Source organism: Balaenoptera borealis (genome assembly GCF_965194805.1).
Source record: "Balaenoptera borealis genome assembly, chromosome: 11".
Classification (NCBI taxonomy): Eukaryota; Metazoa; Chordata; class Mammalia; order Artiodactyla; family Balaenopteridae; genus Balaenoptera; species Balaenoptera borealis.
The window spans coordinates 2,017,913-2,027,638 of record NC_138868.1 but is presented as its reverse complement, the minus strand read 5'-3'; the positions used below and the strand labels follow the sequence as shown (position 1 = coordinate 2,027,638).

General features: G+C 54.9%; 2 protein-coding genes across 9 annotated transcripts in view; one reads left to right on the top strand and one right to left on the bottom strand.

Annotated features, from left to right (window-relative positions):
• The window catches only part of KCNQ1 (potassium voltage-gated channel subfamily Q member 1), a 349,026-nt gene that overhangs the window by 170,594 nt on the left and 168,706 nt on the right, over nucleotides 1–9,726 (bottom strand). The gene's annotated exons all lie outside the window — the stretch shown is intronic.
• The window catches only part of LOC309606045 (uncharacterized protein), a 129,005-nt gene that overhangs the window by 28,167 nt on the left and 91,112 nt on the right, over nucleotides 1–9,726 (top strand). Inside the window, exon 2 of one of the 4 annotated variants that reach the window (XR_014231629.1) lies at nucleotides 1,543–7,710. The exons of the other annotated variants lie outside the window; for them this stretch is intronic. The gene's annotated coding sequence lies outside the window, so the exon portion shown is untranslated. Of the gene's footprint in view, nucleotides 1–1,542; nucleotides 7,711–9,726 lie in introns of those variants that run through there. 4 annotated transcript variants of the gene reach the window in all.

Sequence of the window (9,726 nt, the reverse complement as noted above, 5' to 3'; positions counted from 1 at the left end):
AGATGGGCGGGGAGAAACAATAGTGTTCAGTGGGGAGGGATGTTTCAGAGGGACTAATTTCATAATCGGGCAGTTCATTAGTGAATATTTGAATGGTTAATGGCTGTCTTTAGCTGCCCTATACATCCGTCAATAGGGGACTTGTTCCATACATTATGGCACAGTGAAATGCTCTGCAGCTGTTAATAAAAAGGAGAAGCACTAGATGTCTTAATATAGATCCATCTCCAGAACACACAGGCATCTTCCCTTTGAACAGTGCACACTGGGGCCGACGCGTGCTTACCAAGAAATGAGAGGGCTTGCTTACGGAAAGCTGAAAGGTTTCCTTACAGCATGATGCCTGCGGAGACAGGTCCCCGCACAGTACACTGGCCAGGGCTCCGTTCTCTTCAGATGCCCTGGGGTTGCTTCCTGCCCAGACCATCAAGCAGGTAACTGTTGGCCACCTCCTGCCAGCTGCGGTCAAGTCAGTGTTGCCCTTGAAAATGCTCATGGCCTTAATCAGGCTTTCATGAGCAGCCCATCTCTGCATCCTTTGATGGAAGGCTCTCTGATGAACAGCCAGCATGATGTTCTTTAGCCTTCGTACAGGCCTCCCACCCCACCACCTACGTGCCTTTTTCAGGCAGCTGGGTCCTCGTGTTCACCAGGAACAGGACCCATGCCAGAAAGACTAGAGCTGCCGAGTACAGCCCCATCTGGGGAAAGCCCAGCCCAGTAGACTGAGAGCAGAGGCCACGTTCTCTCAAGGATCCTGGAAGCTAACCACGAGAAAGCAGCACTTCAGCTACAGTGCCCTGAGCTGTCACCTGTTCATGTGTGTGTACACAAATATCACTGCAAAATAAAAACGCCCCTGACGTGTACTGCCCTGTGATGAACCAGTCTTGTCTGGGCAGCTCAAAAAGAAGTCTGGCGTACCTATATATTAAGTCAGAAAGGCAAACTGCAGATAAATATATATGTTACCACTTGTGTAAAAAAGAGGTATATTATAGATACATGTTTGCCCCTATAACACACTCTGAAAAGATACAATAGGAAACTGTTAAAAGTGGTAACCTTTGGGGAAGGAAACTTAGGAATTCAGGGCTGGGGTGGGGACAGCCTGATTTTTCGCCATATTCCCTTTGTACACTGAACGTGTTTTACCACGTGCGTATAAAACCACTTTATTATTTTTTAAGCACAACATTTTAATAGGGAAAGAACGGTGTACCGCAGCTCATGCAGATGTTCTGCCAGGCTGTGAATGAGCAGCCCTCCGCTGCAGGGCTGGGGTGGCCGGTGAGGGGCAGCTCCCGCGGCACAGCGGTGTGGGCTCTGGTTCATGTCACTCCAAGGAGCAGGGGCTGCTCCGGCACAAAGAGGTTTTTGACAGGGAGAGGCCGAGCTGGAGTGAGAGCAGGCCCTGGGCGGGCTCCCAGGGAGCCCCCCGCCCCCCGCCCCCCCTCGATGGGAAGGGGTGCCCTCCACCCATCTGCAGATCAACAAGGCTCTCCTAGGAAATGAAATGTTACATATGTTTTGTCATTACAGAATTTGGAGAGGAGTGATTTTTAAAGAAGTGAACCATGTACGGCATGTTCTGACTGCTGTGTCTCACTAAATTAAGTTTTTATGTAAGTTTTTTCCACTTTCAGGTAATCTCTGATTTTGATTAATGCAACAGTGACAACATTTAATACATATTCTGTTGATTTGCCTAATGTCTGTGTTAATTTAAATATTTTCCGATGCATATTCACATTTTAAACTCTTTTAAACTATAACTTAGACCCCATTTTACATTCATGCTTTATATTGCCGAGACTCTGCTTTGGGGAGGGGCAAATTGTCTTCCCTTCTGAAATGGCACTGCTTGGGAACTAGTTGGGTCCTGGGTATTCTGGGGAAGTGACACAGTGCTGACCTAGGAGGGGGTCCTGGTCTCTCCGCATGGGGAGAAGGAACAGAGAGGAAGTTGAGGCTGGTGACCCTCTTGGGACATGCGCACACCCACCCTCTCCAAGGGCTCTGCCCTGGACATCCACCTGGGCGTGGGGAGGCCTGGATACACCGTTGGCAGAGAAGCCGGGCGGGAAGAAGCCGGCCCAGCGCCCGCCACTGTAAGAGGAAACGAAGAGAGACAGCTCCAGTCAGCCCCAGAAGCGAGGCCTGGAAAAACTGCAGCTGGAGCTAGCACAAAGGACTTTTCAGACCCTGCAGCCAAGGTGCCCAGTGAGCTTTTTTTTTTTTTTTAAACAGCTATTAGGGCGACAAGCCTTTCCAAAGGCCAGCAGTTGGCGAGGGTTTCCAGGAAGCTGGTCTGGCACCAGGCTGGGATTGGAGCAACTTTAACGAGTTAACTTCAGAAGGAAGGAATCATCAGGAAAGGTTTAAGGTTCAACAAACTTTTTGAATTATTTTGCAAAAAGTTCTGGCTTTCAAATTCAAAGGCATGTTTTGCCGTGACTGTTTTAAGCCAGAGCCGGTTTCAAAGGCAGTGCAGCCCGCACGTTTCTGATTCATTCACTCCAGGTATTTGTCTTAACTCCTCTGGACGCGCTTTGCAAGTGCCATCCAGTGCCGGGAAATACTGGGGTCACCTTACACGTCTCATCAAACATTGCTCCACCCACGTGCCTCTCCCTCCGCCAGCCCCCATGGCCATGTGTGCACACGCGCGCACACACACGCGCACACCTTCCCCAAGCAGGAAGCTGCTCTTTGCCAAGAGCGAATGGAATTCAGATTTCCAGAGGGTGTCCTTGGCCTCCAGCTCCACAGCCACACGCTGAAGAAAGGTCCTAGTGTGTGTGGTGGGGACCGAGAGAGAGGGGCCTCCATCTCTGCTCACGTCTATCTCGGCCCCAAGAAAAACCCACAACTGGCTGCACTCTCGTCAGCCACACCCGGCCTCGGTCACATTCCTTCCCTTCCTGAGCCCACACTGGGTGGCCCCAGCAAACCAGCCTCCTCAGCTTCCTCCCCGCCAGCGGGGAGACCTAGGCCGGGCCCTTGTGGGGCAACCAGCAATTCCAAATGAGGCGCCCGCAGCCCGGGTCTGAAGCGGTGGGAAACCACGGAGGGGCCCTCGGGGCTGGGCATCTCGCTCGGGGCCCGCGCTCACCGACGCGGGGGGGGGACAGCGCTCCTTCTCCCTTCAGCACACCGCGGGGCTGGCCTCCCTGCGGGAAGGCCCTCTTCCTAGCTAGCCTTTGCTCTGCTTGCTGTGGAGCTGGTGGGCCTGCTGCAAAGGCTGACGCCGCCCTTTCCCGCCACAGGGTCCCTGCGTACACACCAGCAAGAAGGAAGCCCTCTCCCCCACCCAGTCTGAGCCTCCCAAGCTCTGAGGTCAGCATCCTCAGGAGTTAAACATTTACAGGCAGAGCCCAGCACCAACCCCAGTAAATGAGACAAGTCCGTGAGCAGCCTCGCATGGTGGGCTGGCTGGTCACGCTCAGCTTCTCTTTGGCCTGAGTCATTGGGACCTTGCACCTGTGTGGCCAGGTGGCAGCAGGCGGAGAGAGAGAGATTTCTGCAGGTCACCAGAGCCAGTGAGGACGTGATGAGCAGGAGACTTTATGGCATTTTAGGGGTTCAGCGCAGAGGGAGGCCTGGCACCAAGGTGGAGCGGGTCTGCCAGGGCCTGGCGCCCCCGCACGGTGTCCCCTGCTAAACAAAGGCCAAGCGCCACTCTCCTCAGACGGTGCCCTTTGTTTGCTCATGGAACTGTGTTCTTAAGCCCCAGGCTCCTCGTGGCCTGCATTTCTGCCCGGGGAGAAGGCTGCAGCTTTGCAGCCTGGGCCTTGAGTCTCAAGTTGGCCTTCTGGCCTTGCTCAGGGCCACTCTCTGATCCTCCTGCCTGGGTTGGGAAAGGTGGCACCCTTGTCTTGGTCTTGCCCACTCGGGTCCCCTGGATAAGTACTCTGAGGTAGCCCGAGACCAGCTTCCCTGTCCTGTCTGACCCCACGTCTCAGTGTTTCGGTGGTGCCTCCGCTCCAGCAGCCTCTCCTTCCAGGCGTGGACTGCCGCAGAATTAACTGGGGGACGCTGTTTCCCGTCCCCTGCGTGTGGGAGGGGCAGTGAGCTAAGGAGCGGGGCACGGCCAAGCTGAAGGCCAGGTGCTGCCCCCCTAGCGGTCGGGGGATTGGGGCATGGTGCTCGGGAAAGTGCCCCAGCCACCCCCTGGGACCGGGGTCACTTGGCCCAGGTGATGAAGGGGACTGGCGGGGGTTGGCGCACGGGCCCCACTAGAGCAGACGGGCCCCTCTGGGACAGCAGAGAAGCACAGGGTTCAGGGTTCAGAGCTGAGGGCCTAGCCCTGGCTCTGCCGGCAGCTGAGCGAGGTCCTCTCGTCTTTGGTCTCAGGGCTCCCGTTTCCCAGTCTTTCCATCTCCTGGCCTCTAAAGGGATACTTTTCCCCGCTGAACCCAGGCCATGTGGTCTGAAGAGTCCATTTCCCAGCACATGAGACAGGCAGGTGGGGGGCCGGGGGGGTCCCGTGAGCACAGAGCTTTCAGGCACAGCCGCAGACTGGGGGGGTCACTGGGAGAGCATCTCAAGTGAGGCCCTTGGAGCCCCTGGGGATGGTCCCACCCGCTGCCGCTGCGCACACACCGGCCCGAGCTCAGTCAGGCTGGGAGCCAGTTCTCCTGAGTGTTGCTCCACCCGAGGCCGCCCCATCTTATGACCCTGGCCTTGCAGCCAGGCCCCCACGAGCGCCCACCTGGAGCCCACACACCCAGCTGGGGGGTTCACGCGGCAGTTCAAAAAGAAGAGCAGAAAAAAAGCACTCAAGTGTTTCAAACTGGAAGAGGTTCAATTTAATTTAACAAATCTGGATATGAACCTAAAGAAAACATTGAAAAACAAGCCCACCTACAAAAGGCCCAAGAGAGGAGATTAAGTAGGAAAAGAAAGGTCCCCTTGGGCCTGAGGACAGCTGCCCAGTCCCGGCCAGGGAGTGGAAGACACTGGGCCCCAGTGCAGACCGAGCGGGGCCAGGAGGACTCGCCCAGAATGTGCTCAAGGACTTTCAGCTAAATGTCCCAATGTGACCTTACCCTGAACTTTATACCCCAGATACAGAGATCAGCCAACTGAGGAGGTAAGCAGAGGACCAGCGGCTGGTTGCCTGGTGCTGCCCACCTCCTTTTCGGGGGCCTGGCTCTCTGAGGGCAGCAGTCTAAGGCCCATAACCACAAGTGAGGCTGTGGGGAAGGATGCTGAATATATATATATATATAGTGTGTGTGTGTGTGTGTGTGTGTGTGTGTGTGTGTGTGTGTAGCTCTGTGCTCTGAACAGCCTTACCTACCCCTCCCCCCATTTCCCAAATATCTTCTATTGCTTTATGAAGTCACCCTGCTCTCTGCCTCAGTCTCCCCAGCAAGGCACCATAGGGCACAGCAAGGATTCTACTTTGGGTGCAGTGTAGTCTGATCTTCTGTGATGGCTCAGTTCCAAGGTCTTGGAAGACAAATCAGGTAGAGTCAAAATTACCTATGAAAATTCCTTGAATTGCCCCTAAAAAAAAGTCCTTTCTCAGAGCTTTATGTATCCCCTCCTAAGCTGCTCTTGTGCCAACTGAAATGGGCGAACTCGTGTGTGAACCCCTGGGGTACACCTACTCTTCTCCAGGCACTCCCGGTGCCGTCTTCAACGTGAGCCTCTGGGGCCACTGCCAGGTCAAGAGGTTACTTATTGAGAAGATCAAAGCAACAGTAGGGTCATGGCTGGAGGTGTGGGGATGACGTGGACACCACGGATGCCAGACTCTGAGGCTAGACCTGGCCTCCTAGCTCCCTCTGCCTCCATCTTTTCTTTCTCTTCCTCTTCCCTCCACGAGGACTCTAAGATGGCACCCGGCGTTCCCACGGGCCAACCAAACCTGACAGACTTCTAGCCAGACCTCGGACCGCTAGCCAGTCATTGCTGGGGACGTGCGTCTAAGGTGTGGCCCCTGCCTAGGACACCTGCACTGTCCCAAGAGGGCTTGTAAATCTTAAAGAATGAACGCTAGAGGGGGCGCTCTGGGGCAGCATGAGAAGCCACAGAGCTGCGTCTGCCACCCACCGTACCCTGGGGGGCCAGGTCAGCGCTGCCCTGGAGTAGTCTGCAGGCCTGCACGCCCCTCGCCCTCCTCACACGGCGGTGCCAGGTCCACTGTGTGCGAAGAGACTGAACGCGAAGAATTCTCACTGGAGAAGATGGTCACAGAGTCACCCAGCCAGCGCACAGACTGTCTCTGCACGGACTGTTCTCTCCTGCCCGAAGCGCCATAGAAACGCTCTGGGGGCACAGACCCAAACCAGAGGCCAGGCCTCGTTGCCTCTGCTGGCTTGCTACCTCCCCACGCCCTGCTTACCCGCCCTCAGGGTGCCAGCGCAGCTTCCCCGTCACAGACTGGGGCTCCCCTAAAGATAGCGTGTCTGGGAACAAGCCCTGGCTCTCCCGCTACCTCATGGGTGACGCCGGCAAGACCCAGTCCTGTGGATCGGGGGACTGGCTTACTAGGCGCCCTCAGGGCCCTGCCGAGGACTCAGCCAGCAGCAGTGCCCCCTCACCCCTGACACGAGACGTACCCACGGCCGGGGCTCAGTGGATTCTGCCAGAGGCTCACCCTCTCCTAAGCACCGGAAAGCCACCAGGTCTACGAACGCTGCTGCCACATGCGGGCTGTGCAGCCTGCGAGTCGCTCAGAACCCTAGAGGTACCGTGCGCTCCCCTTCCGTGCCAAGCACAGCGCCAGGGGGAGGCAGGGTTTGTGGCCTGCCCTGGTCCTCACTGCGTGAAGATGGGTGCCGTCCTCGGCAGGTGAGCCCGACTGTGATGAGAACAGAGGGCAGAGGCGTGTCGGGGCAGCTGTGACCACCGCGGGGTCCTCTGCATTCCCCCCAGGAGTGGAACAGTGGGCGTCAGGTTTCTCCCTGCACCTCCACAGGGGCCGGAGCAGCTCGCGAGCCCCTTTCCCAGGGACGAGAGGCTGTGGATTCTGACCTGCATCTTTCCTCTGCCTCTAGCCCATCCTGGGGCCCGGGGCTTTTGGGCCTCCAGGTGTATCTTGTTAAATAAGGACGACACCTAATGGTGGCGCACCGTGACCTCATCTGTGTCCCACGGAAACTCGTGACCTGCTGGTTTCAGAAGCTCTCAGGCCAAGTAAGGGATGTCCCCATGGGGCCTCTCATCACAAGGTGACATTTTATACCGTCTGCTGTTTAGCAGGCACTTTCCCGAATCAGGTACACAGCTGGATGCCTGACCCCATCTCCTCAAAAGCTAACACCAGCACCATGAGACACATCCCTCCTGTCTACAAGAGGACACTAGGGCTCAGAGAGGTGAGGTGCCTGCCCTGGCATCCCATGGGCGGATAAAATGAGCCGGGCTGGCCAGAGTTCCCTGGTAGGCAGTGTTCCCAGGCTTGGTGAACCCGTAACAAACACCAGCTAACAAGGAATAAATCTCAGACAAGGGGTGCATGATCACTGCACTGAAAACTACAGGACACGGTAGGAGAGATGAAAGAAGACCTCAGTAAACGAGGGACACGTCAAGACCACAGTTCCAAAGACTCAACATAGTAAAGATGTTTATTCTCCCCATATTCATCTAGAGAGCCGCCGTACCTATTAGAAGTTTTCTGTGGAAACTGGCACATGGATGGAGAGACAGGTGCCACACAAAGACAGCCAAGCAAGGCAGGAGAACTGGCTGGAGCCTGCATGGTCAGCTGTCCAGGGCCGGTATCAGACAATAGTGATGATGAAACATGGCCCTGGCAAAAAAGAAAAACTGAAATCTGACTAACGGAAAGGAATAGGGTCCACAGACAGAGCCACATGTAGACAGTGAGCTGGTTTATAACGATGCTGATATGGTAGGGCAGTGGAGAAAGGATGGTCTTTTCAGTAAAGGGTGCTGAGTCAAGCTGGATATCCAAATGGGGGAAAACTGTACCCTGACCTCAGCCTCACACTGCATGCAAAAATTGATTCCAGGCGGACTGTAGATCTCCATGTGAAAGGTGAACTATTAAAACTTTAGGAGAAAACAGAATATCTTTATGACCTTGGAGTAGTCAAAGTTTCTTAAATAGGACACAAATAGCACTCTCCAGAAAGGAAATGTTTGATTAACTGGATCACCTTAAAATTAAGACCTTCTGTTCATCAAAAGACACCTTAAGAGAGGAAAAGGGCAACCTGCAGAGGGAGAGGTGTTGTGTATATATATATATTCCAAATAATGTGACCAATGACACACGTCCAGGGTAAAGATAGAACTCCTACAAATCAAAAGAAAAGATAACCCAATAGAAAATGGGCAGCCAACGTGGGCATTTTACAAAGGACGATATCCAACTAAATAATAATCATGTAGAAAGGGGCTCAACTGTATTAGCCATTGGCTTACTGCAAATTAAAATCACAATTTGATGCCACCAGACACCAGTATGGCTAAAAAGGAAACGATGGAGAATGCCAAGTGTTAGGATATAGAGCAGCCAGAATGCCCCGATGCCACCGGTGGGAGTGGAAATGGTATGCCTGCTTTGGGAAACTGTTAGTCAGTGTTTACCGAAAGTCAGCAAACTCATCCAGTGACCTGGCAACTCCGCACCTAGGCATACACTCACCAGAAAGCAGCCCATATGTTCATCAGAGACTAGACAGAATATTCTTAGCAATAATGATAACAACCCTGCCTTGGAAATTGTCCAAGTGGCCATCCAAGGAGAATGGATAAACAAAGTGTAGGCCATTCACACAGCGGGGTGCCAGCCGGCAAGGAAAGAGGGAGGCACTGCTCTCTTCAGCCAGACGGCGAGGCTCCCAGGGGCTCGGACAAACGGGCGTGTGCATTGTGTGAGTCTATCGATAGAAAGTTCAAGAACGGACAAAGCTGAGTCCTGTTGCTAGAAGCCAGGACACTGGTTACCCCTGGGCATCAGTGACAGGAAGCGGGCGCCTAGGGGCTTCCTGGGAGGTTCTGCTGCCTCAGCGGGGGGCTGGTTACATGAGTCCCAGGGGGTGAAAATGCATAAAGCGGTACACTTGAGATCTGTGTCCTCATCTGTGTGTACTTCATCCTTCAACTAAAAAGTCGAAAACAATGTCCTATATGCAAGGGCAATCCTTTCGAAACTTGACTTGAGAGATGGACAACCCAGGCCTGCAGAGGGGCTGGGTCTGCCCCCACGCGCCCTCCACCCGGGCTCAGGGGACACACACCTCAGGCTTCCGGATCAGGCTGCCTTGGGACTCAGTCTCCCCTTCTGGGTTCAAGCAGAGCACAAAGAGGGAGCTGTGTGGGACTCCCCGACGGCGAGAAACGTCTCCACATCAGCACCAGTGCGATCTGTGAAGTCATTTTCCCCAGCCACTTCTAGGGTGTGGACATTCTCTCCTTAACATCCTCCAGCGCTCCCCTAACCCGAACCCGAACCCGAACCCGAACCCTCACCCTCACCCTAACCCTAACCCGGTCCACGCTAGCCTTGCTGAGGACCTGCGCCACGGAGACTGCTGCGCGGGGCCTGAGAGCGCCTGGTCGGGGGTTATGGATGGCTTCTGGGGAAGTAAGGAGCCTCCCCGCTTTCCTCTGGGCCTCCCACCCAGACAGCGGGCCCACTCCCCAGAGCAGCAGCCCCAGGAGACTGGCTGCATCCTCCTCACGTGCTCAGAAGGAGGAAGTGAGGCTCCCAGAGGTTAGGGGGCCTCCGGGGGCCAGCCC